Source organism: Equus asinus, chromosome 3, assembly GCF_041296235.1.
Source record: "Equus asinus isolate D_3611 breed Donkey chromosome 3, EquAss-T2T_v2, whole genome shotgun sequence".
In the NCBI taxonomy this organism is placed as follows: Eukaryota; Metazoa; Chordata; class Mammalia; order Perissodactyla; family Equidae; genus Equus; species Equus asinus.
The window spans coordinates 23,632,694-23,660,679 of record NC_091792.1 but is presented as its reverse complement, the minus strand read 5'-3'; the positions used below and the strand labels follow the sequence as shown (position 1 = coordinate 23,660,679).

Genomic DNA, 27,986 nt, shown 5'->3' with positions numbered 1-27,986 from the left:
TTAGGTCTTCTGAGCACTTCCTGGAGTTGTTATGTGTGTGAGTCAGGATATCAGCAAACGTATTTGGAGGAGGTTAACAATTTGTTCTAATAAATTCATCAATTAAGGTATTATTTATATTGTCACTTTTTGTTATAGGACATTTCATCATCTTCATTACTAAATAAATTATAGTTCAAATTTTAGCAGAGGCATTTGAATTTAATAATGTAAGAAAGTTAATTCAGTTACCTTATAATTTATAGTCTTAAGGTTAAAACAACCTATGAAAGAATGAACAGAATTTGCTTTTTTCTGACTTCAGTATTTACCACTATTTGGTTTTATGCTATAATGATTATATACCTAAGACTTCTAATTTTTATTAAATTTCTTAATCAGCTTGTTGTTGAGGAAAACCTTTTCTACACTTTTTCCAGTTTCCTCCATATTTCCAAAATATCCATTTTAATTACTGAATAAAGAGATTTGTTGCAATGAGTTTAACCATTCTTTGGGCAAGGTTTTGTAACCCTGTAACTTTATTTTAAGTAGAGATTTCCTTCATTTGCAAAAGCACATCGAGAGCATATGTAAAATGTAAATCTGCCTCTTTACTCGTCTGCCCACATTTGAACTCTGCACAGTAAATGATGGAAAATATAATGAAAAAAAAGTAATTTTTGAGACGCAATTATTGATGTTTTTGTTATAAAATACAAACTTGGCTTCAAAAGTGATATGAAATAATAGGAGAAAAAAACAAATGTAAGATTTTTAAAAGGAGACAGATTTCCAAAAGACCTGAGAGAACAGATGTGCCATCAGCATCACTCCGTGTGTATCAATGCTCAAGAGGGACAGGCGGTAGGTTTCTCCCCTCCCTGTAGCTCTTGTGAGAACAAATCTCTTCATACAGCCTACAGAGATTTGGGAAGTTAGTAACCCATGCAAAGCCCTTTTGGGGAAAATAGAGAGCAGAATAGTAATGGAGGAAGTAATAGTACCTGGGTAACAACTATGATCTCTGCTTAAAAGGATAAATGCATTCTATCAAAGAATTATGTACATTTGCTCAATGACCTCTTTATGTGTACATGCAGATGGGCATAATGCTGGGGTTTTTTGAGAACTATTGCCAAAATAATGCTGCATAATAGTTAATACCAAATTCGTGTTGCTTTTTATTCACTGGGTAGGTCATGACTTTGCAGGGCCCAGTTTAAAGATCTGCTGGGCTTGACTGAGGCTTTGCATTCAATTCTTGTCTGCTCATTCTCTTGAAGCAGTGGCTATCTGGAGCATGTTCTTCTCAAAGTGAAGGGCAAAAAGGAAAGAGTCAAAGCCAAACAATATGAGCACACAACATCTCTTCTCTGGTCATGTCGGCTAATATTCCATTGGTCAAAGCAAGTCACAGGGCCATGTCCAAACATAATGGAACAGTTGAGTCTACTCCTCTGACAGAGAGGTGGGCATAGCAAAGATGGAGAGCAAAGGAATAATTTGGAAGCAAACAATACAACTCTAACCTCTTGGTCACAATTATTAATTTCCCTTCTATTGGCAAAATACATTTATTTCTTTCCCGAATTACCAGAAAATCTTATATCATCATGAAAATACCCACTTATGGGGCTATTGTAAGGATGAGTGAGACTAAATAGACAGCACCCACACAAATCCTCGGACATAGGAGTTGTATTCTGTAGCCATTAATATTAGCCATGATAATGATAAACGTGATATTTAATTTTATAGTAATGTTAATATAGTTAAACACCTTTCTATTTTTATCTGAAACATTATCACTTTATTATATTACAGAATATTTTATTTCAATATTTCAGTATTCCAATAACATGCTTATTTGTTCTTTATAAGCCCAGTAACTCCTGAATGAGGGAGAAAAGAGAATTGAATCAAGTGAGTTAGACAGATGCCTTAAAACTTAACTTTCAAATGGAATTGATTCCTAGGGAATGCAAAATCCCTGCAAACACAGTAAGTGAAATTTAACTGTAAAATGCATCTTATGTGATGTACTCGAAAGAGATAATACACACACAAATATCCCTAGCAAATAGAAATTTACATGTATGTAGGTTCAAAGGTAATCTACTCTGTGAATTAACATGATAGAACTATTGAGAATGAATAAGGAATGCATGAAACATTTAATAGCAAACGATTGTTAATATTGCCCAGTTTTTAAAAACTGATGTAGTTTTCACATCCCATGCAATAATTGAAAATGCTATTTGATCCTTTGTTTGTACCATAATCAGCTAGCTTTCAAGTGATTAAAATTATTCCTGTCTTTTTCCTTCTTTCTTTTCTTTTCTTCTTTCCAGCTGCCAGATGGAGATGTGTGTGTTGGCCTCCACCACATCATCAACATCTCTGCTCAAATTCTAGTGAGCTCTGAGTGCTCCATTACCCATTGCATTCTGCCCCATTTGATCCAGGCGCGTTTGCCACTTTGATGCCTTCACAGTACAAACAAGGTGCACTAATCAAAGCTTCCCTGTTCCATCCTGCAGGAACCTCTCATCACTGCCGCGGTTTCAAATCTGGTGCACAACATTACCACTTCATTTTGTTCCCTTTGATCCTATCAGCCTGACACTTTGATCCAGGCATTGCGCTAACTGGACTCATCAAAGCTTTTACACTTTTGTTTTTGACAGGCAGTGACAAAGATTCCAGCAGGACTAAAGGACTTTACTTTTCCTGTTTCTGCTGAATTTTCAGTATCAATTATTTGCTACTTAATTCTCATTCTAGAACATGTTCATTAATTTTATCGGTGTTGTATTTTAAAATGTATATTTGTTTTTGACGAAGGCTTGCCCAAAGCAATTAAATATATCCATATCAGCGTTGTATATCCATAATTGTTTAATGCACCACAGGTGTTTAATCCATGAATCTTAAATCAATGAAGCTTAATGGAAACAATGTGTAAAGCAGCAGTACTAACATGAACTAGAAAATTTTAGAGCTCCATCTTGGGAAAATATGTTTCATCTAATGACCTTTATCAGAAAATACTTTTTGTCTTACCGTGATTAATTAGAAAGACTTCTGCATGTGTTTTAAATAAAGGACTGACTGTCCCAGTAAGAATGGAAAAATTCCTCATAGTTAGAAGACTAGAAGATGGGCTTGCTCCAATTTCCTTGCTTACACTTATTTATTTCAGTCCTGGAAATCTTGGTGTATATATTTTCCTGCATAACTTTTGATGAGCTATGTAAAATTATATTCATCCAATAATCTATTCAACTTATAAAATACAGTGAAAATAAAAGCTCTAGGAGTCACATAAGATCACCAAGGATTCTGTTCTTCTTAAGTCTGTTATTTCCTAAATACCAATAACATAAATTCCCCAACTCTGAAGGAATTATCAGGGGAGATTTTTGTTCCAATGGATAGGTTTCTGGGGCCTCAAGATGGACAGGGTTTCTTGGAAGGATGCCATGTTAGGCTGTGTATAAGAGGAAGAAAGAATATCATCAGTGAATCTGCCACTGATAAATTTGCTCTAAATCATTATTTTCTGTATGAGCGGTAAAAATGGACAATGATGTCATTGTTTTTACTCTTTCAGGCTCGAAGGATGTGAGACACAAAATGATCAGAAGGTAAACTATTACCAAGATGCATCACCATGTATACACTAGCGATCTCTTGAGAGTTTTAGACAATAAATAGAAGAAACCACTAAACAAGTAGAAGCTTAGGTAAGTTTACATTCTTCATTCAAAGAAGTAGAACTATCTGCGACAAAACTTATAATTCACTCAGTGAAATATGCTGAGTGAAATATACTAGCCTATTTATAACTCTGTGCCTCCTGGTGGTTTAGCACATAACCTCACAAATGCGGTTTACTGCTGACCCTGTGGGAACTTCATGCTTCTTAATAGGCAGCAGACAAGGCCTACTAGTGATAAATTCTTCATAATTTACTAATATGATCTTTTCTCATCGAACTAAAATAGATCAAAGAAGATATGATTAGTCTCTGTCTTTAGTAATATACATCCTTAGATGAAGAGAAAAAGGTAGAAATATATGTATTAGTGAATGAGGTGGAGAATGTCTAGAATATCTGGGATGAATATTAAGTAGTAAACTTAAGCAAGACCTCAAAGTTCACCTAGGGCATGTTGGCACACTTATCTGAAGGGAAGAGGAAGAAGAGCTGAAACAAACAGTGTCTAATGGTCTCTCTACTGTCTGAGACAGGTATAGTCTAAGTTTCTTGACAATGACAGCTGTAAAATGAAAGAACGTGCTTGTTTTTAGAGCTTTTAGAGTCTTGGCCTCCAAGGATAAATAAAAGGCTAAGTTTCCGAGGGATGATTTTTCTGCCTCACATAATTTTCCTTTGGCATTTTCTTCCTTGCTGTAACTCTGGTAGGACTGGCAGTTAAGTGGTTACAACTCTTTCTACAGGGTTACTTGAACCAAGCCAGCCCTCTGGGTACAGTGGTTGCTTTGTTGGGCATATTCCCACACAGGGTCAGACTTCTATTTGGGGGAATAAAATGGATGGCAAGAGGGACTCCATTTTTCTTTGATCAGGAGATATAAAAACTATGTAACCCTGGTGTGTTGAGGGGGGGCGTTGTGTGTATGTGTGCGGTGGGGGAATATATGCAGATAGCCTGCTAGAGAACCAAGCCTACATATTACAAAATAGAGCGAAAAGATGGCAGAGCATGAGAGCAATAATAATGGGTGCCATCCACTAAGCTGGACCCTGCTGTATCCAAAGCCAGCCTAAACCTGTACGCCTTAACCATTCTCTGTTTTTGCTTGAAGATGATTTGATTTGAGTTTGATTCACTCACAATTGAAAGTTTTTGTTTACTAAGTGCTGAATTTACTGGAATATTTATTGGAGCTCATTTGCAATATTTCAGTTTTGTGTAATACTTTCAGCATGATATAGTATTCTTAAAAAGGATATTGTCAGGTTGTTTTTCAACATGATGAGACAAATAGGGCACAAATAACAAACATCCAAAGTAGAAGCTTTAGAATTAGAGCCATAATACAATTGAATTAATATACCTATTAAGTAATGTCTTTAAAAAGTAAAACTCCTTTTTTCTTCCATGTGTCTAGAGAATCAAAGATTAAAGATAAAATTCACTTCGGTTTAACAGACTGAAAGATGCTAGTCATGAAGTTCTAAAGATAAATTAGATTTGCCATCCGCTTCTTGGAAAATTATGCTTCAATCATTCAAGGTGTTATTTTCTTCTTATTCTTTATAAGAATATAAGTTACTTTGATTCACAAGAAACATGTTTGGGGCCAGCTGGTGGCATAGTGGTTAAGTTCACACACTTTGCTTCAGCGGCCTGGGGTTCGCAGATTCGGATCCCGGGTGTGGACCTAGCGCTGCTCTTCAAGCCATGCTGTAACAGCCCACATAAACAGGAAGCACACATAAAACTGGAAGATTGGCATGGATGTTAGCTCAGGGCCAATCTTCCTCACAAACAAAACAAACCCCAAACAAACAAAAATAAGCAACACATGTTTTATTTTTAAAATCTGGAAATTACCAAAAGGATGCAAATAAGATAATGAAAAGCATCCAAATCCACCACTTAGAAACTGTGCTCTTTATGGCTTAATTCTTATTTCTTTGAACATATGAATACATTTCTCTTCTTTGTATAGACTACAGTTATTTTCTGTGTAGGAAGGGTTAAATATCTGTAATAGATAATAATGTAATATGTGGAAAACATCACATCAAATAAGTAGATAATGTTTAAGAACACAATTTTCAAATGTGACAATTGAAAATAGTGTTCCCTTGCTATTGTAATTTGCGTTTCTTGTTAGGCCATATTGATATTTATTCAGTTTTCATTAAAATGTGATTTTTTTCTCCCTTTCTTTTAGTTTTATTTCTTATAATTGATAATATTTGATGGGAGGTGTTTGAATTTCATTATCTTTCTCAAATTTTCCCCCTTAGAATATTGCAAAATTTTTCATTTGCATCTAAAAATCTCTTCAATTCAGATATATTCTCCTCCATCATATGCAACACCAGAACATGATCTAACAGATAGTACACAAAATGGCACTTACAACATGCCTGGCCTTTGACAGGTGCTCAATATATATGTATAAATAAATGAAAAAAATGAGTGAATGAATGGGAGGGATATTTACAAGTAAAGAAGCAAAAGTGAGGAGACAAAATAAAGATCATATCTGCAATACATCTTTAAACCAAATTGGTCATAATTCTGTTAATTCAAGAACCATTGGAAAAGGCAGTCTAGAAAAGAAAGTTCGCTATATATTAATTATGAAATGACTCTTAGAAACTGGTACTGAAAGTGGAGTCATGAACATAAAACCACTCTCAAGATTCAGATATGAAAAAGAGTGTTGGCCATCAGAAGACAAGAATTGTCAATTTACTCTCTGCCAATCTGAAAACAAATAAATTAATTGACAAATAACAACAACAAAGTCTGGATCAAACTTGCTTTCTTTAGGGTCATGAGATTTATAATAACTACAATAGCTGACGTTTACAGGCGTGCTTACTTTGTGCCATGCGTCTTTCTAAGTGTTTTCGACATAAGTCATGTTCTATTGCATCTTTAGTCATCATAATCTTTTCCTATATGATCTATCTACAATCTTATCTCATTATGCCATCTTTTCTCACTCTATTATTTTCTTTTCCTTTGTTTTATTGTTTGATAAATGCTGTATCTCCTTGCCTTTTGAAGTTTCCAGTTTTCTGAAGATTTTGTGGCTGATATAATAGATAATTTCAGAGTTATATTCTCCTTTCTTCTTCTGAAACTTCAAAATAAGATTTCCCCACTCTTCAAATTATTTCAAAAGACTTATTTGAGGCCTATAGAATAGTATGGGATTTGGAGGCAGACTATGTGATTTAGAATTCTGTCTTTTATTTCATACCTGTGTGAACTTTGACAACTTACATAGCTTCTCTGTGCTTTAACTTTCTCATTTGTTAATTAGTGCCTTCTTTGTAATGTCTTAAAGAAAAATAAAATAGCAATATACTACAACAATTCTGCTCCTCATTACTTCAATACCAGTTATTTTGAACTATCTTGTCTCTGAATGCAAACTGAGAACTAATAGATTGGTGAGAGGAGCAAGGGTATGCTGTTGCCTCAAGATTGATCCTCGTGAGGTGTTTAGAAAAATGCCCAATCCATAACCTAGTGTTTTAGGTTTTTTTTTTTTTGGTGAGGAAGATTGTCACTGAGCTAACATCGGTGCCAATCTTCCTCTATTTTGTATGTGGGACGCCACCATAGCATGGCTTGATTAGCATTGTGTAGGTCTGTGCCCAGGATCCAAACCCATGAACCCCAGGCTGCAGAAGCAGAGCCCACAAACGTAACCACAATGCCACCGGGCCAGCTCCGGAACCTAGTTTATATTTTATAATGTTAGACTTGACTATTTCACATGGTAAAGCATTTAAAAATGTTCTTGATTCTGATATATTTGCCTCATTGTTATAGACATTTCCTATCAAACTATAGTATTAGATCACCCTGTAATATTAGGTTCATGGTGGTAAGTATAGCAGTCATTTTCCCACGTTTTCATGTAAAGAAATAGCTTAGAATTTGGGAACGCACCCAATATTAAACCCTAAACATCAACTTTACATTTTTTACATATATTTAAAGAAAATGTTATAGACTCCTTTAGAAGTTTGTTAATATAATAAAGCATTTCTCTTGTGTATATTTCATATATATATTTACTTAACTCATTTTGTAATCTTTTAGCACCCACCTACTTGATTATATATGTATCAATTGGCTGTTTTGTTGTTCTTTTCCCCATATGAATGAAAAAGAGTGAAGAACAGCAAAAGAAGTATAATGACCAATAAACAAATTTAAAAAAATAAAGACTAGTGAAGAAGAAAATTATGTGTTTATGGAGTTAAAAAGATGACTCTCTTTTAACACCATTCTCCAGCCAGTTGAACATACTCAGTCAGATCAAAACGTTTATAATTAGCCGTGGTGTGCAAAGATCTGAGTAAGACACTTACAAATAGTAATTTGTTAGGTTCTCAGAAGACACACAAACACTTTTCATCTAAATCTTGATGTATATATACTTTTGTCTTTTTTTCTGGATTCATTTTTATTTTAATATTTATAAAGCATTATAATGGTATTAAATACCTCTCACATATATTTGAAAAAGCAATTGATGATTACCTCTTCGTCTACTATGTTTCATTCAAAAGCATATTGGCAGAGCCACTTCTTTCATAATTTACCTATGATTTCACTTAGAACTTAAACAGAAATCTGAATAAATGCCAGCGATATGAAGAACTATTTTAAAGAAAATAGTCAATGTAGATATTTGAAAGCCTGTCTGTATTTTTAAAACTAGGCTCCAAATGTTTTTCAGCTGAAAAGATGAAAAATAATTTTATACTTTGCTATGCCATTAATATTTTGGAATAAAGTGATAAATGGACTCATGTAAAATTCTTTGACTACTTGTTTTTATGTGGACTCTTTTACTAATAATTTGGGCAAAACTATTTTAGTCAAATAAATTGATTTTGAAATTTTCCTAAGTAATTGCAAGCATTGTTGCCATAATTCCTGAGTTAGCATTTTAATTGCAGTGGAGCAGTTCCTGGACCTCAGCTTTATACACACAAACACACACAGTTTAGTTGGTGGCAGCGAGCATTTTGACATGGCTTTCAGAGGGATAAACTGAAAACCTCCAAAATTGCATCTTTCCTCTCTCTCTGGTTCTGTATTTCTTGCATTTGTGATATCAACATGATGTGAATACCAGTATTTTTCCTTTTCAACAAAGCATAAATTTAGATCCCTCTGGATCCTGTAAAGAGTAGAGAATGATCTTCTTTGAAGTAATGAGTTCACAAAAAAAACTCAAAAATAGTTTCAAAGATACTATGTGACATATCTCATATGGTGAAGAATGCCTTCAATAAAATCTCAGTTTCGGGTTTCTTTTTGTTTTCAGAGATAGTGGAGATATTACTCATTTCAAAGCAATGATTAAGAAGTGGATGCTTTTTACTAGAAAATGCTTTTTTGGAGCCTGACAACAAATAATTTTTGAATAAAAATGAGGTAAATGTTTTCAAGACTTCATAAATTTAAAAACTCATTTAAAAGTTTATAAAATTTTTTGTTGTGAAATGCACATACTAATATATATGCATATAGTTTATTGAACAATAATAAAATATACCCTTCCACACATTATTAGACTAAGAGATAAAATATTACCAGTATTTTAGGAGCTCCAAGAGTGCACTTCAACACAAATCTTTCTCTTAAACCCTGAAATTTGTGTTATTCTGTTGTTGTTACTAATAATTCTTACCTATTTGTGTCCATGACTATACATTCCTTAGTTTTTCCTATTTTTCAAATTTATATAAATGGACTTTACTGAAGGAAGTCATCTGTGATTTCAGTCTTTCAGTCAATTACGTGATTAGGATATTCATCCAGGTGGATGTATCTTACAGTATTCCTTTTGATTAGAATGGAGTATTCCATTGTGTGCATATAATAATTTTATCTATACCAGTGTTAGGAAACATATAGGTTGATTCCTGTGCTTTGGTATAAAGAAGAATCCGCTGAGGAATATTCCTGTATTTGTGTCCTAGTGCTATGGAATACAATGGCTGTTTTGTTTGTCACTGTTAGTAGTAATATGAATTTATTTTCTAAAAGTGTTGTGCTGGTTTCATACTGTCGCAGTTTGGAGTTCTCAATACTTCACATCATCTACAACCCAACATACTGTCTAATTTTGTAAATGTGAATGGTGTGAAATCACTTACTATTGTGATTTTAATTTACCTTTCTTTGATTAACCACGAGGTATGTGGTAATGTACATGTTGATGTGCCATTTGTATATCTTCCTTTGCAAAGTGCCTGCTTGTCTATTTTTGCCAGTTTTCCCTCAGATTTTTCTTTTTATTATTGAACTGAATCTATATATTATCCATACTAACATTTTGCTAATTCTGTGTTGCATATTTATTCAGTTTGTGACTTCAAGCATTTTTACTCACTCTATGGTAATTTTTATAAACAAATATTTTTAAGTTCAATGTAGTTGAATAAAACAATATTTTCTTTGGCAATTAGAAAATAATCACACTTTTATTTCTTCCTTTCAATCCTTAACTAATTTTATTACTTTTCATTTCTTATACTTTGCTGGCTAAAGTTTCAAGTAAACTGTTGATCAGCTAACTGACATACCGGTTGCTTCTAGTTTTAAAATAAATTCTTTGAAATCCTCAAATACTTTCACCAATCTATATAATGCTTGCTGTAAGATTTTCGTAAATGCCTTTGTTAATTTAATTTTTATTAACAGTTTCCAGTGTTTATCTAGAGAAGTTGTTGAATTTCATTAGACAATTCTGAATATGTTGTAGTGGTCATTTTTTCCTTTTTGAATTGTTTTTTATGGTAAATAATGTTGTTCAATTCTCTAGTGTAAAACATTACTGTGATTATGCTGTAGTATCCTTTCTACACAATTACTCTTATCATTCACTGCTTTATTTAGCACTATTGAATCTATGTGCTATTATATTTAGCACATTTGAGATTTCCTGAAATTTTTTTCTTGTACTTTCATGTTTGTATTTTTTTAATGTATTGTTATGTAATGAATTACTCCAAAATCTAGTACTTAAAACAAACAGTATTATCTTACAGTTTCTGAGAGTCAGGAAACTGGATAGAGTTTAGTTGGGTCCCTCTTGCACAGGATTTCATCTGAGGCTCAACTGGTGAATGATCCGTTAACAAGTTCACTCGTGGTTGTCGGCAAGATGCAATTTCTCAGTGTCTGTTGGCCTGAGGTCTTCAGTTTTTCATTGACCATTGACTAACTCTTTTAATTCCTTGTGAAATTAGCCTCTCTGCATAGAACATCTCACAAAATGGCAGATGACTTTCCAAAAGAGCCAGTAAGCAAAAGGTTAAGAGAAAGAGAGCAAGATGAAAGTTTTTGTGAAACCTAATCTCAGAAATGACATCTCATCACTTTTGCTGTATTGTATTTTTTAGATCCTAATTAGTAGGTCTAGTCCACACTCATGGGGAGGGAATTATACAAGAGCATGACTGCTAAGCGGATAATTAGAAACTATCTTAGACTTGTCTACCACACTGATTTTAATTATATATATGTATATATATATATATATATACACACACACAGATATATATGTAATTAGAAGGGTGTAATTAGAAGCTATCTTGGAGCTGTCTAACACACTGATTTTAGTTTAATATATATGTATAATGTAATGTAAATATATCTCTCTCAGCTTATTTACTTACATGCTCTTTTTAATCCCTAATGAAATTTGCTATTTATCCCTTCTTTTCTAAATTTATGTTGTCAAGTGTTTGTCTAATTTATTGCATTTATTTTTTTCCTGAGGAAGATTAGCCCTCAGCTAACATCTGTGCCAATTGTGCTCCACTTTATGTATGGGCTGCTGCCTCAGTATGACTGATGAGTGGTGTAGGTCCACACCCGGGATCCAAACTCGTGAACCTGGGAGAGTAGCCAACATAATACTGAAGGAGAAGAACAAAGTTGGAGGATTACCACTACCCAGCTGCAAAACTTACTATAAAACTACAGTAATCAAAACAGTATGGTATTAGTGAATGAACAGACAAATAGATCAATGGAAGAGAATAGAGAACCCAGAAATAGACACATATAAATATAGTCAACTTTCACAAAGGGGCAAAGGCAACTCAATGGAGAAAAGGTAATCTTTTTAACAAATGGTACTGAAACAACTGGACATCCACATTCAAAGAAATGAATCTAGGCACAGACTTTAGATCCCTTAACAAAAATTAACTCAAAATGGATCACAGGCCTAAATGTAAAATACAAAACTGTAAAACTCCCAGAACATAACATAGGAGAAAACCTGGATGGCCTTGGATATGGTGGTGACATTTTAGATAGAACATCAAAGGCATGATCCATGAAAGAAATAATTGATGAATGGGACTTCATAAACATTAAAAACTTCTGCTCTGTGAAAGACACTGTCAAGACAATAAAAAGCCACAGGCTAGAAGAAAATCTGATAAAAGACTGTTATACAAAATATAGAAAGAAGTCTTAAAACTCAACAATAAGAAAATGAACAACTCATAAAAAATGAGTCAAAGACCTCAACAGACACCTCACCAAAGATGGTATGCAGATGACAAACAAACATATGAAAAGATGCTCCATATCATAAGTCATCAGAGACATGAAAATTTTTTAAAAAATGAGATACCATTACACTATTAGAATGGCCAAAATCTAGGATTCTGACATCAAATGCTGACAGGGATGTGAAACAACAGGGACTCTCATTCATTACTGATTGAAATGCAAAATGGTATAACTACTTTGGAAGACAGCTTGACAGTTTCTTACAAAACCAAACATGCTCTTCCCATATGATCCAGCAATTACTCTCCTTGGATTTACCCATGGAGGTGAAAGCTTATGTCCACACAAAAATCTGCACACAGATGTTTATAGTAGCTTTATTCATAATTGCCAAAACATGGAAGCAACCAAAATGTCCTTTGGTGGGTGAATCTCTAAATAAACTATGGTACCTGAAGACAATGGGTTATTATTTCAACACTGAAAAGAAATGAGCTATGAAGCCCTGAAAAGATGTGGAAGAAACTTAAATGCATAGTAAGACGTGGAAGAAAATCCAAGAAGGCTATATACTCTACAATTTCAACCAAATGACATTCTGTACAGGCCGTTAAATATGGAGTCACTGAAAAGGTCAGTGGTGGCCAGGGGTTATCAGGGAGGCAGGAACCAATTAGCCATGCACAAGAGACTTTTGGGCAGTGGAAATACTCTGTACGATACTATAATGTGAATACATGTCATTATACATTATACATTATGAGTCCAAACTCATAGAATGTACAACACCAATAATAAGCCCTAAGTAAACTATGGACTTTGGGTGATTATGATGTATCAATATAGGTCCATCAAAATCAGAAATCAAAATAGGAAATAATTTTTTAAACCAGACATAAAATACTTTCCATAACGGAAGAGATTGATAATTTTGACATCTATAAAATTAGGACCATTGTTCACAAGAAAATTTCAAAATGGGGCAAAAATACAAAGTTGGAGAAGATATAGGTCACATATGTAATAAACAAAATTTTAGTAAAACAAAGAATATCTGTAAGAAAAAAGATAGGAAATCCAATGAAAAAATAGGCAAAAGATTTGAATAAATATTTTGCAATCCAAATGGAAAATAGATGTTTGAAATGATGTTGACCTCACTGATAACAAGTGGAAAGGAAATTTAAAGCAAAATTAAGACCTTCACACAACAGAACACAAAGGCAAAAAATTTAAAAACCCTCTACTAATGTTGGTGAAGATAAGTAGCAATGATAACTTTCATACTCTGATAGTATATAGATTGGGAGAATCACATTGGCTAAGATTTTGGTATTGTTTGGTTAGGTTAAAAATGCAGAAATATTTTAACAAGAAATTCTATGCTGAGGTACGTACCGTAGAGAAAATTTTGCACATAAGACCTCCAGAAGATGTGTATATGCATATCCCAACAGATTATAACAGACTATCCTACAACAATCCATAAAAATGAACCAAAGCTACACACACACATAAAAATGATGACTCTCAGAATAGAAATAATTTTGAAAAAAAAAGCAAGTCACAAAAGATCAGAAAGAGCCCAAACTAGAATATATCATTGATGGGTGCTTACATAGATAGTAGAGCTATTTTTTTTAGCTCCAACATAGTTGATTACTCTTAAGTCTAATGTTCCCTTTTAGATCAATGAGCCTTGGAATTTTCACCTTCTTGTTGAAGTGTAAGCTTCCGTATGTCCCTATAAGAATTTTAAACCTCACTGATGGCTGTTATGAAGTTGTCTGAGTTGTAGATTCTATTGTATGTGGTCACTGGCAAGTGTCCCTGTGTGTTTATGTGTAGTGTGGGAGTTTGAATGCAATAAGGGCGTATGTGTGTGTGTTGCTATGTATGTTCTTTTGAGTGTGAGTAGTGAAAGGAAACTGTATAGATAAAATTCACTTTCTTCAAAGTAGAACTCTCATAGATGTAGCCCATGAACTGAAGACCTATCAGTCTTACACAAATCTTTTGGTTTTGCTACTCATTGTAATCATCGTCCATTTTCTGTTGTACGTGGAATTGAAACTGGGGATTAAATTTTATTGTTTCCACTCTTGAGAAGAGGGTATTAAAAGAAATCTGAAAGCTTTAATAGCACTTTATTCCTTATTATGTTAATGGACCTAAAAACTTGTGGCCAGCCCTATGAAAATTTTACTGGTCTAAGATTATGTGAGAAATAAAAGTTAAAAAATAAATTATCAAAAGTGAAATAGACAGGTGCTATTTGTATTAACTATTATATTTCTCCTAGTAGAGGAAATTATCATGTTCAGGACAAATAATACGTAATAAAATTTCTATTAATTGACTGTATTCTTTCATTTAATTACCACATAGATATTTGAATCCACAGCACTTTAAATCTGAATATTTAAAGAAATATTTGTTGAAATATTCTGTATTTATCCCTAGGGGAAGGGAGCCTAATGTATTTTTAAAAATTACATTGGTCTTACTCTAGTCCTTGCTTTCTGTTCTATATCCATAAACAAAATCAAAATTGTTATGAGTTTATAAACTCATAACAATTTTGGAAAACGAGCAAAATTTTACAAGTTACGTGATATTATTTTTTGCTTTCTATTTATATTATATTTGCTGGGGATTCTTTCTACGGTAACTCTACACATTTTTCACCATTGATCAAGAAAAAAATCCCATCCTCCCCGAAACATCTGCTGAAACAGATTTGTCTGTAGAAAGGGTTTCCAGATCTGAATTGCACTGTTCAAACTATTGTCAGTATTCGACTAATAGCTAGTTCCATTTCTGGGGCTATATTTAAGTATTCATTCTTGATTCAAGTTGTCTTGTTCCAAATGCAGAAGAAGTGAATTTTTAGATACTCTAGCTAATTTTCAAGTCAAACTATCATAGCCTACTCCCCGATTCTTCCAGAATTGACCCCTCGCTCCTTAGTACCTTTTTCCTGAATAAACTTAGTAACTATAAAACTAGTTTGCTACTGTTCCTTCACACGTCCTTCACATCCAAGGTGACGATAAGCTCCCTTGACATAAGTGACTGTCTTATTCCTGCTTATTTCCTCAATGCTTATCCTGCTGTCTGTGAAAATGTTCAGTCAAAAGTAAATAAATACGTGAATTGAAGTTGTGATAGAATACAATGAATATAATCAGAAATATCAATGAGAGCTGAAGACTAAAACCTCACAGTAAGTTTTCTCAGGACCCTGTCAGCTAACTTTATTAATAATATGTTCATTTTTATTTCTCACAATGACTACAGCAATGAGAAGCAGGTGGTTAACATCACTGTGAAAGAGGACATGGTTTAATTTTATTTAAGGCAAGTCTGACAGGTTATCTGAACAGGCACATAAAGTAACACAACCTTCTTTGAGTTATGTATGACAAATGTATTCTTTGTGTAACTGCTCTATCGCATACTCATTCATGGGTAAAACTTTTTGTTATTTTTATTTCATGTGATTAATAATCGTAATAATGTTGCAAATAGCTTCTGTTATGCTGTACTCTGAAGTCAGCAATTTAAGCAACAAATAGAAAACAAATTTTTCTGTAGATTTCTGATGTTGTATTTGCTGAATACTACTTGTATTAGTTTGCTGGAGCTGACATAACAAAATAGCACAGACTGGGGGCTTAAACAACAGAAATTGATTTTCTCACAGTTCTGGAGGCTAGAAGTCCATGATCAAAGTGTCTGCAGGGTTGGTTTCTCCCGAGGCCTCTCTCCTTGGCTTGCAGGTGGCCGGCCTCTCACTGTGTCCTCATACGGTCTTTTCTCGATATGCATCACATCCCTGGTGTCTCTCTACACAGTCAGATTGGATTAAGACCCACCCTAAAGGCTTCATTTTGACTTAATTATCTCTTTAAAGGCCTTATGTCTAAATATAGTCACATTCTAAGGTACTAGGGGTTAGGGTTTCAACATAGGAATTTGAGGGGGGTATAATTCAGTCCATAACAGTACTTAAATACATAAGTACAAAAATTTGAAGAAAAAAAGTGTAGTTACCTCTAAGTTAGATTTTGATTCACGATTCTAAAGGTAAATATAAATATTTTCTTGAAATTACTCTAAAATTTTTTTTGGTTCTATATATTTATATGATTGAAATGTTTACAAATTTACAAATGATTATTCATAAATTGAACGTTGCCTTAAATAAAAAAATCAAATGTTTATGTTTATAATTAATTATCACCTTTTCCAGTAGTTAACAAGGGAGAAAAAGAAGGTTAATTGTTATGATGACATCTTTCATGTCTGCTTTAAAGCATGTTAAGTTCTATTTAAAAGTATCCTTTAAAATGATGTCATATTTAAAATGGTATATTTCTACTATTCACTGAAATGATTTCTAGTCTCTTTACTTTACAAGAAAAAGATAAAACAACTCCTTTCAACAATAATGATTGCATCTCACAGTAAATCTATTGCTAAAATTTAGAAGAAATTTTGACTAATTTCAATCCACACAAATTAGATTGAATATGAAGTTTATAGATACCAGAAAATGACAAGAAAACATAATATTAAAGTAGTATGCAATGCAAATATTTTCTTACCCTCAAAGAGTAGAGGACATATGTGAAAAGAAATAAGAATATCTTTTTGCCTTCATAGAAGGAGGAACAAATATTTCAATTATTAATGTTTTCAAATGATTTTTATTTGATGATCAGGGCTCTTGATTTTTCATTAACAGATATTATAAATGTAAAGAAGGAAAGGTTTTCTGTGCAAAGCTGAGAAATAGATTAGATGTGACATAAAAATGATTTTTTTTTGCTGTTGTTTTAAGGATAACTAAAGGGTATAAAGCCTTTAAAAACTTGAAGGAAAGTATAAAAAAGAATCCTCAATCAAAACAAAGTAAAACAAATAAGAAACAGAAACTAAATAAAAATGAAGAGACGACATTGGATTAAAAATATACTAAAATAAGTTCATATATATCAGTAATCACAATAATTGAGTAAATTGTACCTTTTTAATAAGCTTTAAATATATCATGTAAAAATATATAGGAGAGCAAGGAGAATTGTTAAAGCCACCATTATATGGAGAGGTTTTAACATATTTCTCAAAAACTCAATTGGATAACAAATACTTAAGGTTATAGAAATTTTAATAAAATAAGCAGCTACCTAATATGTATATACATATAAATAAATAGTTATATTTGAAAAGGAGTAAGAAATAGATATTTTTGTTGAATAGTGAAATGTTAAAGCAATATAGATCTGAGGAAAAAGCCAAATCTGAGTCTGAAGACAAATATCACCATTATACAAAGAACACTTGGCAGTTAGAATAGATTTGAATTTTTCTTTAAATAATTATTATACCTCTGTTACTAAATATAAAAAATTAATTAAAAAGTTTAAGTTCAGTTACAATTATTCTTCAGCCTGCTACTCAATTGCTCCTGCCAACAATATGTTACAATTTTCAACATTACTAAATATTTGTTTTCAATGAGCTTGTTGGAGGAGTATCAAATGTCATTAATAACCCTATTTCATTTCTTTCTGGGTACATAAAAAGACGATATTTCTCAGAATCTCTTGGAATTGGTGGATCCAAAAATTGAGTTCTGACCAATGAAAATACGTATAAGGTAATTCAAAGTTTCATTCCTTGGATCTGCCCTGTGGAATATCTTACTCATCTATAAGGAGTCATTCAAAGATGGAAATTGTGTAATTTTTGACGTAGTGAAAAATAGAAGACAAAAAACTTAGAAATCCATCAAATTTGAGTGGTTAAATACAATGTAGTTTAATCGTGTAAGAAAATACTGTATAGCTGTTGAAAGAATGAACTAGATCTGTATGTATTAACATGGATCTACCACAAAAACATATTTTTAAATTTTTTTAGGAAGTACTAGAAAAATCAATATCATATAAAATGATTTGACCCACAACCAAAACCAAACACATGAAAAGAAAAATGTTAAACTGTGTCTGTCTGTGTAGATACAAATTGTAAAAGCTATCTGGAAGAACACCACCCAAAATCATAAGTTTGATCATCACTTGAAGAGAAGGGAAGACGAGTCGGTTGTGTTCAATGGAGATTTTAAGTTTATCTTGTGTTCTTTATTTTTTTAATTAAAAGGAACCCTTGTTTTATTTGCATATTTAAATTAATTTAAAACAATTAAAAATTTTGTGTATATATCAATCATTTGTATAAGAATTGTCTGTTATCCCGTTTAAGCATTCTTAGTTGCAGCCATTATTTCTTATATAATATGGTTTGTAGGTTTTGTTATCTTGGTATCACCTAGAATGTGTTTCCATTCTTTTCACATTCTGATGTTGCTAACAGATGATGCTATGTCTTCCTGATTGGTCCTCATGAAAACTTTTGTTATCAGCAATTCTCAGCCTGGGGTTAGAAAGTGGGGTGCTGGAATATCAGAATCTCTAAGGGGGAGATATATAGTATCAAAAATATATTCAGTGCTACAATAGAATTCTAAATAATACAAATTTCAGAAAGTATTAATGACAAAATCTTTGTGATTGATGAGGATATGCAAATAATGGGCTCCTCACCAGCAAATAAACAAATTTAGAAAATTAACTTATGAAGCATTGCCATTCTTATTCTTATCTAGTCTAAGATTATTTGGCGCTCATCTCATGCTGTTTCACTTAAGTTTACTGCAGCAAAATCCCCCAACTGCTTTTCTACCAAGTTCCTTGGTTTTGAATTTACACTTGTCTCACATTCAGAGCAAAGTTCTCTATGGCTTTTCTTCCTGTTTTCATTTTTCCTGTACTTCCCATAACAAAACTGTCTATGAAGTCTTCTGTTCTCAACTTCATCATAGCCAAAACCCATCCTTCCTATATAAAGCCGCAGTGACCATACCCAGAAGTAAAAAATAAATTAAAAAATAGAAAAAGATACAAAATATTTTTCTCAAGAATCCTTTTGGATGTGGAAAACAAAGTGACAGTACACAGGAAGGCAGAATATGGCAAAATCACCAGTTTTAATGCTGTGACTTTCAGTGCAGTGGAGAGTGAGGTTGTAAAAGTTTCCATTTCTTGTGGAATTGTTTCCAAAATGTTTTGGACTCGCTATATTGTGTTTTCATATGTGTGTAAAAGGATTTCACATTAATTGATGTTATAGCTTGACAGGACATGACTTCGAGAATAATCCTCACCAGAAACCATACGGGCACTGAGTGATATTACGTTGTTGAATTTACCACAGTCTAATAACTGGTATTCAATTTTGTCAGTATCATAGTAATGAATTGTACAAATAAAAGTCAGAAGGAGACCAAAATAAATAAATTGGACAACTGATCTATTTCTATAATTTTGATTTCTTTTTTTTTAAACCCTTGATACTCTTTTTTTTTTTCTTCTGCTTTCTCTCCCCAAAGCCCCCCAGTATATTGTTGTATATTTTTAGTTGTGTGTCCTTCTAGTTGTGCTATGTGGGATGCCACCTCAGCATGGCCTGATGAGCGGTGTCATGTCTTTACCCAGGGTCCGAACCAGTGAAAACTTGGGCTGCCGAACCGGAGCGCGTGAACTTAACCGTTTGGCCATGGGGCCAGCCCCCAGTATAATTTTCATTTCTTATATACCAACTATGTGTCATGCATGCTATTAGTTGCTTACCAATGGTGCAGCTATGCTACACGTATATAAAGCTAAACTAAAATAAATGATCACTACATTTGAGACAATCTGGTAAAACGTAGGTTATTGTGGGCAGGACCAAGGGAAATTAAGTTATGTGAATTGATTTGCAAAATTTTGTCCACAGTTTTATTGCCCTCACATAACTGAGGTTTGCTCCATTCATCTGTCAGTTCAGCTACCACAAGAATGCTCTTCTCATGGCAGATAGCGGAAGCACAAAAAGGATGAAAAAGGGTGAGTAGAAACATTCAAAGATCCCTAAGTGCTGCAGGAGATCATAGCAGCATTCTTGCTAGGCTTTAAGCCTAAGGAAAAATAAATTCCAAATGGGTGACTGGGGGGATATGTGATCTGCTGATTCTCATAATCATTATACCAGATTGCTTGTGCTTTGGACTCTCAGGCTGGAGGGGAATATGTTATCCGGCATGAAGGCAAGGGGCTTAGGAATGCCGGGCCCTTGCAGGAACAGAATGCTGCCTGCAGACCTTGCTGATTGTCCTTAAGATACTCCCCAAGGGAATGACCTGGGATGGGTTGGTGTGCTTCAGGGAATGAAGAATAGAACCTTTGGACTCTGGCCTGCATGTCCTTGCAGGCATGAGTTTCTGCTATTGTAATTGCTTATGATTCTTTACCTGCAAGTAAATATGTGATGATCCAAGGGACCTCACCTCAGTCCTTGAAGCTGATGGTCCCCTGTCCCATTGAATAATATAGATTGTATTCTGTCTATTAATTCCATCTGCCCCTTTGGCTGGCTGCCTAGCTGGTCTCGGCAGCACCTAAGTCTTTGTCTTGAAATTGGCACGTTGTCACTTCTACCCACATTCCATCGCCTTCACCAAAGGCGGTCGTTTGACCACACTTCAGGGGGTGATATTCAGGGGGTGAGCGAGTATACGCTGGCTCCAGTGAGCCTATGCAATACCCCTACAGGGAAGAAGGGAGGACTTAGAAGAATCCAATCTACCACATAGTTTATACAGTCCTTCTTTCTTCCTCTTGCCTCTTTCTACCTACTTCTTGCTGATGAGGCCATAGAAGTTAAACTGCTTTCTTTGTTTTGTGCAGCCAGGGAATGGCAGAACTTCAGCATCCAACTCAAACTCCTAGAAGGAGTGTCTCTTTCTTCAATGTAAGGTACAGGTGTATTCTTATCAAATTGAAGGACATATTAAATTGTGAAAGCCACAGTTGCACAGGAAATATAAAAGTAAATGTATAAATTGAATCATGCTCACTGATACAACTGATGTTTTTGTCACTAACAAAATTTCATCAAAAGGAATTTTAAGCAATGTTTTAATTAGATGGGTTCATTCATTGACCAAAAATATTTAAAGAGTGCCTCTTGTTAAGTTTTAGGTTGAGTACTTGACTTATAATGGTTAAAGTGTCTAATTGGTCTTTCTTTTATTGAGAGCTATAAAGAAAATCTGAATAGGAGCGAAGAGGTTACTAGAAGCAAATTTTGAAATGTAGGTAAAAGACGTTGTGGTTGTGTAAGATTGAGGGTGATGAAGATGCTAAAACATGGACATCTTAGAGGTATGGAATGGGTAAAACTGTGTGTGAAAAGCTTGAAGGACGGATTTCTAGGATGATCCCAAGTTTTCCATCTTGAGCACATGAGGATATGGACATAGAATTTAAAGAAACGAGTACTAACATGAGAGAAAATTTTTTGAAGGAGAAATATAAGCTTTCATTTCTGAAGATGTGTAGTTAGAAATGGTTGTTAGAAATTTCATCATAGATGCAAAGTAAGTAGTTGAATCTATGATTTTGGACTTCAGAAAAGAATTTAGAGGTGGATATATACTGAAGTGAATTATTAGCATAATGATGATATTTAAACCTATGAGAGTAGATAAAATCATTTTGAAGAACGGAGAGTGGAAGTGTAGGTAAGAGAGTATTGGACTTAGCCCTGTTCCACAGGTATTTACAAGTCAGTAATTACAAAGAGGGTCTAAAGAGGTGACTGAGAAGGAAAAGATAAATGTGCAATATCAGGAAGCCAAGGAAAAATAAATTTCAAGAATTAAGAAATGGTCATCTTTCTATTATATGGCTAATTATATTAATATAATATTCATATTTTAACATTTAACTATAATAAATATAATATATATAAATTTTACATATTTAACTGTTGGAGTGAGTAAGTAAACTGAAGACTAAAATTTATTTAATGGATTTAGCAAGAAAGGACAAAATTCAGCAAGGACAGTGCTGGTGAAGTGGTAGGAGTTGATTCTAACATTTTTTCTCTGCAGCCAGCCTAAGAAGTTTGAAGTGCTAAGGCATTTATTTATTTATTTATTTGATCCAGTAAACTTCTAAATTGAATTGATATGGAAAGTCATTCCTGAGAAATATACCCTGATAAGAGAAGAGGAGCTGTAAATTATAACTTTTATTTTCTCATCATGAAAGCCCTTGATATAAATAAAAGCTTCATTGATCAGACATAAAATTACAACATTAAATGTCAGTTTCACTAAAAATATACTTTTGGACAGTCAGAATGGAATGAAATAAAATCACCTTTGCCAGGCATGCAAATCTCCAGTGTAATACATTTACTTCAATATCGTATCGCATATTTCATGATTCAAACATATCCATGAAATTATTTCTGGGTTTAAAATGTTTTTGGATGACAGAAGTGCAATGAAAAATTTAGTTGAATCTGGGAATGCATAAAACGTATTCCTGAAATAGGTTTCTTTTCAAATCTAATTGTCAATTTTCTTTCTCTTTCAGGAGAAAGTAATAGGGATATTGATCAAGCATCCCGGCTGTATCACCCTCCTTCCTTTGCCCTAAACTTCAAAGACTCAAAGCTGCTGCTCCAATGGGACGAGTAAATCTCTTATAACCAAAACCAGTCAAACTACCATCTACAAATAATGCATTTTCTAGCAGTCTTTGTAGAAAGAAAATTGCATTATTAAAGTTTACTGAGGACATTTGCCTGAGGTTTCTGCTATAGTACCCCGCTCCTCTTCTTCCCTGGAACTGTATCATCGTGGCTTCTAACGTCCATGAACTCAGCTCACAAAGACTGGTTATGATAGCTCTGCTCAAACTCCAGTTCTGCAGTTCTCAAGAAGGACTTTAAAGTCATCAGATGGAAAGTTTAAATTTTCAAGGAAGAATAAAATGTCTGAATCCACAGCTATGTGTATAAATTTGATATGATCTCAAAACCACTATCCAATAACACCTACATTCTATTAACAAGCAAAAGGATACATTATGATTGATAACTTGAATAATTCAGTCTTTCAATTCATAGTAACATTATTTTTGGCTTAATGTAAAATTTGTTCTATCGGTTCAGTAATCCCTTTAGCTGGACAATATGGTTTTATTTGTTTATGTATTTCCATAGTCATGTGTTTTTTCCTATCAATTTATTTATATAAAAGTAGCATGTATCTAAAAATTTCCAACTGGACAGAAAAGTGTAAAAAAAAAATAGGTGTCTCCTCAACACAAAGGCCCTCTCCCAAAATATACCACTATTTTTTAGTTATCATAAACACATTCTCTTTAACAATTGAAAAACAACCTATTGTTTTTGGATATCATACTCGATTTTAACTACTCCTTCAGTGATGCTCTTTGAATTGTTTTCTATGTTTTGTTATCACAAATAATTGTGATAATAACACTAAAGATCATTTTCATAGAGCTTAGTGTAATTTTGAGAGTGTGTTTATAGAGGAAATAATCAATAGTGAATAAGCTTGAGTAAAATCTCTGAGTGTCTCTGTGTCTCTGTGTTCTGTGCGTCTGTGTGCTTTTAATTTTAATGGGGTAAATTATTCTCTAGATTAGTTTTGTCCAAAAGGACTCTCTGTTCTGAGGAAAATGTTCTCTAAATCTGTGTTGTCTGGTAAGATGAACTCTATCCATTTGCGGCTTGAGGAACTCAATTTTTAAATTTTACTTAATTTTAATTAGTTTTAAACAGTCACACATGGCTAAAGGCTACCATATTGGTTAGCACAGCTCTACTAAAATGAAGAGAAGAATTTTATTTCAAAACCTTGTAACTGCTAAGCTTTATCAAGCATTTTAACCTTTGCTGCTTATGAAGGAAAAAATATTTCCTTTAGTGATTTGATTTATTTTAATTATCTTTGAGGATGAGCCTATTTGCATGGATTCTATGCGTAGTTTGTTTCTTTTATGCAATTATCTGTTTCTATACTTTGAAAAGTTTTCTCTCCAGCTATTTATTCCTTTTTATTATTAATTGGTGAAATGTTTCCATTTTGGTTAAGTTGCTTCCCTTGCTCTCCTTGAAAACTATCTTAAACTAATTTCATCATTTTCTCACATTTAGAACAATTTTTGTTAAGCAGAAATTTAAATTTTTATAAAGGAAATTGACTAACCTTTACTTTTGTGGCTTTTGATAGTTATGTCCTATTTAGAAAGAAAACATGTTTCCAGCACTGATTGTAAATGAGTTCAGATATATACTCCTAAGAATTGTATAATTTTATTTTTACATTAAAAATTGAGCCATTCATAATTTATTTTTCTGCAAGGATCCAAATTCTTAAAAAAAATACCACTGGGGCCGGCCCAGTGGCGCAGTGGTTAAGTTTGAGTGTTCCGCTTTTGTGGCCTGGAGTTTGCTAGTTCAGATCCCGGGTGCAAACCTGTGCACCACTTATGAAGCCATGTTGTGGTAGGCATGCCACATGTAAAGTAGAGGAAGATGGGCACAGACGTTAGCTCAGGGCTAATCTTCCTCAAAAAAAAAAAAAAATACTACTGACTAGTTTTTATGCCAATAATTTGAAAAACCATTTATTATATGTTAAATTCACATGCATTGTAATCTAGTTTTAATACATGTAAAAAATTTAACTTATCCATTTGTTTCCCTTTTATTCTCTAAAACCATAACTCTGTGGTGTGTTGCAGAATCTGGTAGGTCTAATAATCTCATTTCTTCAATTATAAAAAAATCATTTTGTGTTTACTGTTCTGATGCCAATTCTCTGACACCAACTGCATCAGAGTTAGAGCTGATCCCACAAGTTAGGGGCAAAGTCCTTTAAAGAATGCCCCCATTTCAGATGTCAGCTGCAAATTTTGAGTATCCTCAAGCCAGCTGAACTTCTGCCTAACCATTTACAAATTGAGGGCTACTTCAACCTTTTCAGGTTTGATAATTCTCCAGAATGACTCACAGAATTCACTGAGAATGCTAGTTTTGTGATTGCAGTTTTATTATGATAGATGCAACTCAGAAACAGTCAAATAGAAGAGATGCATATGGCAAGGTCTGGGGAGGTCTTGGACATAGAGCTTCCATGCCCTCCCCTGTTAGAGTCAGGGCACATAACTCTTCCAGTATATCAGTGTGTTTGCCAACCAAGAAGCTCCACAGAGCGCTGGTGTCCGTAGTTTTTATTAGAGTCTAGTTACATAGACATGATTTATTTAATCAACGACCATGTGATTGAATAAAGCCTCCAGACCTCCTCCCCTGCCCAGAGGTCAGACTGGCCTGAATTTCCAACCTGCTAATCATGCAGTTCGTCTTTCTAGTGACCAATCTCATATTAAAGCTATCCAGGGGCCCATGATAACTCACCTCATTAGCATAAACAAGACACTTCTGTGGTGCAGGAAATTCCAACGGTTTTTGAAGCTGTGTGCCAGGAATAGGGAACAAAGAGTAGATATATTCTTTGCTATATTGCATGTTGTTTTCTTTGTGTGTGTGTGTGAGGAAAGTTGGCCCTGAGCTAACATCCGTACCAATCTTGTCAATCTTCCTCTACTTCGTATATGGGATGCTGCCACAGCATGGCTTGATGAGTAGTGTGTAGGTCCGAACCTCTGGCTGCTGAAGCAGAGCGTGTGAACCTAACCACTATGCCACCGGGCTGGCCCCTATGTCACATGATTTAATTAGGTTCATATTTAATTTATGTATAAATCTAGGAGAATTAGCATCTTTTCTTTGTGGTGACTTTCTTTACAAAACTGGCTTATATTTACATTTTAAAACACTTAAGTATTTTAATAAAGCTTTAAATTTATGATATATGGATATAATTAAAATATTTTAAAAATATATATTTAGTAAGTACTAATAAGCAGACATAAAAATATTCTCTTAGTATTTTAAAGAGTTTGTTAGTGAGATGATTATTTTTGGATTTGAAAGTACACATAAAACTATTTTATCTCCTGTTACTCAGCTTTTTACCTCATTTTGTTTGCTTACCTAATTGTAGCCGCTGATCTGTTTTCCACTTATTTAGTTTTGTCCAGTTGTGTGTTTCAGCATGTCACATATGGAATTATACAGTATTTTTGTTTTTTGTAACTCATTGATCAAAATGCATTTGGCATTCAATCAAGGTTTATGTATGTCTCAATGGTTCTTTTTTTTGTCTGAGTAATATTTCATTGTACAAATACATCACCAACTTTTTATCCATTGCTTGACTAAAGAATGTTTGGTTTATTTCCAATTCTGGTGATTAGGTATAAAAATACTACAAAGAATCCTGTACAGGTTTTTTGTAAACATGCTTTTATTTATCTTAGTTAAATACCTAGGAGTGGAATTGCTGGACCATGTGATATATTAGTTTTCTGTTACTGCTATAACAAATTACCATACATTTAGTGGCTTAAAGCAACAAAAATATATATTTTTTCCTTTCTGGGGGTCAGAAGTCCAAAATGGGTCATGTTGGGCTAAAATCAAGATGTCAGCAAAGCTGCATTTTTTCTGGAAGCTCTAGGGGAAAATTCACTTTTTTGCTGCCTGCATCCCTTGTCTCATTGGTCCCTTTCTCATTCTTCAAAACCAACATTATGGCATCTTTAAATTTCTCTCTGACTCTGACCTACTCTTCTGCTTCTGTCTCCCACTTTAAAGGACCCTTGGGATTATTTTGGGCCACTGGTATAATCCAGGATAATCTCCTTGTTTTAAAGTCAACTAATTAGCAAACAATTCCATCTGCCACCTTAGTTCCTCCTTTCCACGTAACCTTATATATTCACAGGCTCCAGGGAGTAGGAAGTGGACAGTTTTGGTGGGTAGGGTGAGGAGAGGGAGGTGCCATTATTCTGCTAATGATGTATGGTAAGTGCATCTTTAATTTTATAAGAAAAGCCAAACGGTTTTCTCAAGTGGCTGTACCATTCTGTGTTCCCACAAGCAATGCGTGAGTTCCAGTTGCTGCGTCCGGTATTGGCAGATTTCTCAGCACCTCTTCCAACACGAGCTTTAAGTCTTTTCTTTTTACTGTACCTCAGATTGGGTTTTCTACACGCACTGTTCATTATTTCAGCAGGTTGCATTCTGTTTCCTTCTTACAGCTGCAATGGCTTATCCTGAATTCCATATGGAAAATGGTATCTATTCTCTTTCTCCCAGTATGTTAAGGCTTTTACCATCTAGGTGAGATGGGAAGAAACATCTGGAAGCTTTCCATGTCTTTCCTGCAGTGAATGTTGTGGAACACTACCTAGGCGTTTATCACAGGGACCCTTTTTCAGGGCTTTCACCATTACTTTTTGTGAGTGCCTGTTGAAGTCCGTGAACAGCCTGCAAGAGGGTGTGGATTCCCCTTATATCTGGAGCCTCCAAGGCTTCAATATTGTCTTACTAGACCACACCTGGTGTTTACCATTTCATTAATAAATGTGGCTGAACTGCCCTTGCTTTTGTCCAGTGGCATTTACTTTTCGTGTACAAATTCTCACATACCTTTTTAGGTTTCTTCTTTCCTTAGATTTTGGGTTAATTGGTTGCAGAGCAAAGTCAACTTTCTGGTAGGTTCAAGAAACATTGCAAATTTTTTAATTGTCTTATTTTTTGTTGTTGTTGAGTGGGTAAGAGCTATGCCATACCCATCTTTTTACATCCCAAATATAAATAGAAGTGTTTTTTAACTCTACAAAGATTTATTGAATTTTTCAATAAAATGTACTATATAATGAATTTCATAAT

The 27,986-nt window shown here is 33.9% G+C and overlaps 1 long non-coding RNA gene across 1 annotated transcript; it reads left to right on the top strand.

The window, feature by feature from the left end:
• Window positions 1–27,737, top strand: LOC106834981 (uncharacterized). Its single transcript, XR_006525617.2, has 6 exons — window positions 1–107; window positions 2,334–2,486; window positions 3,596–3,728; window positions 20,100–20,209; window positions 21,050–21,118; window positions 22,748–27,737. It is a non-coding gene; the product is annotated as an uncharacterized lncRNA (long non-coding RNA).
• Window positions 27,738–27,986: the final 249 nt, after the last annotated feature.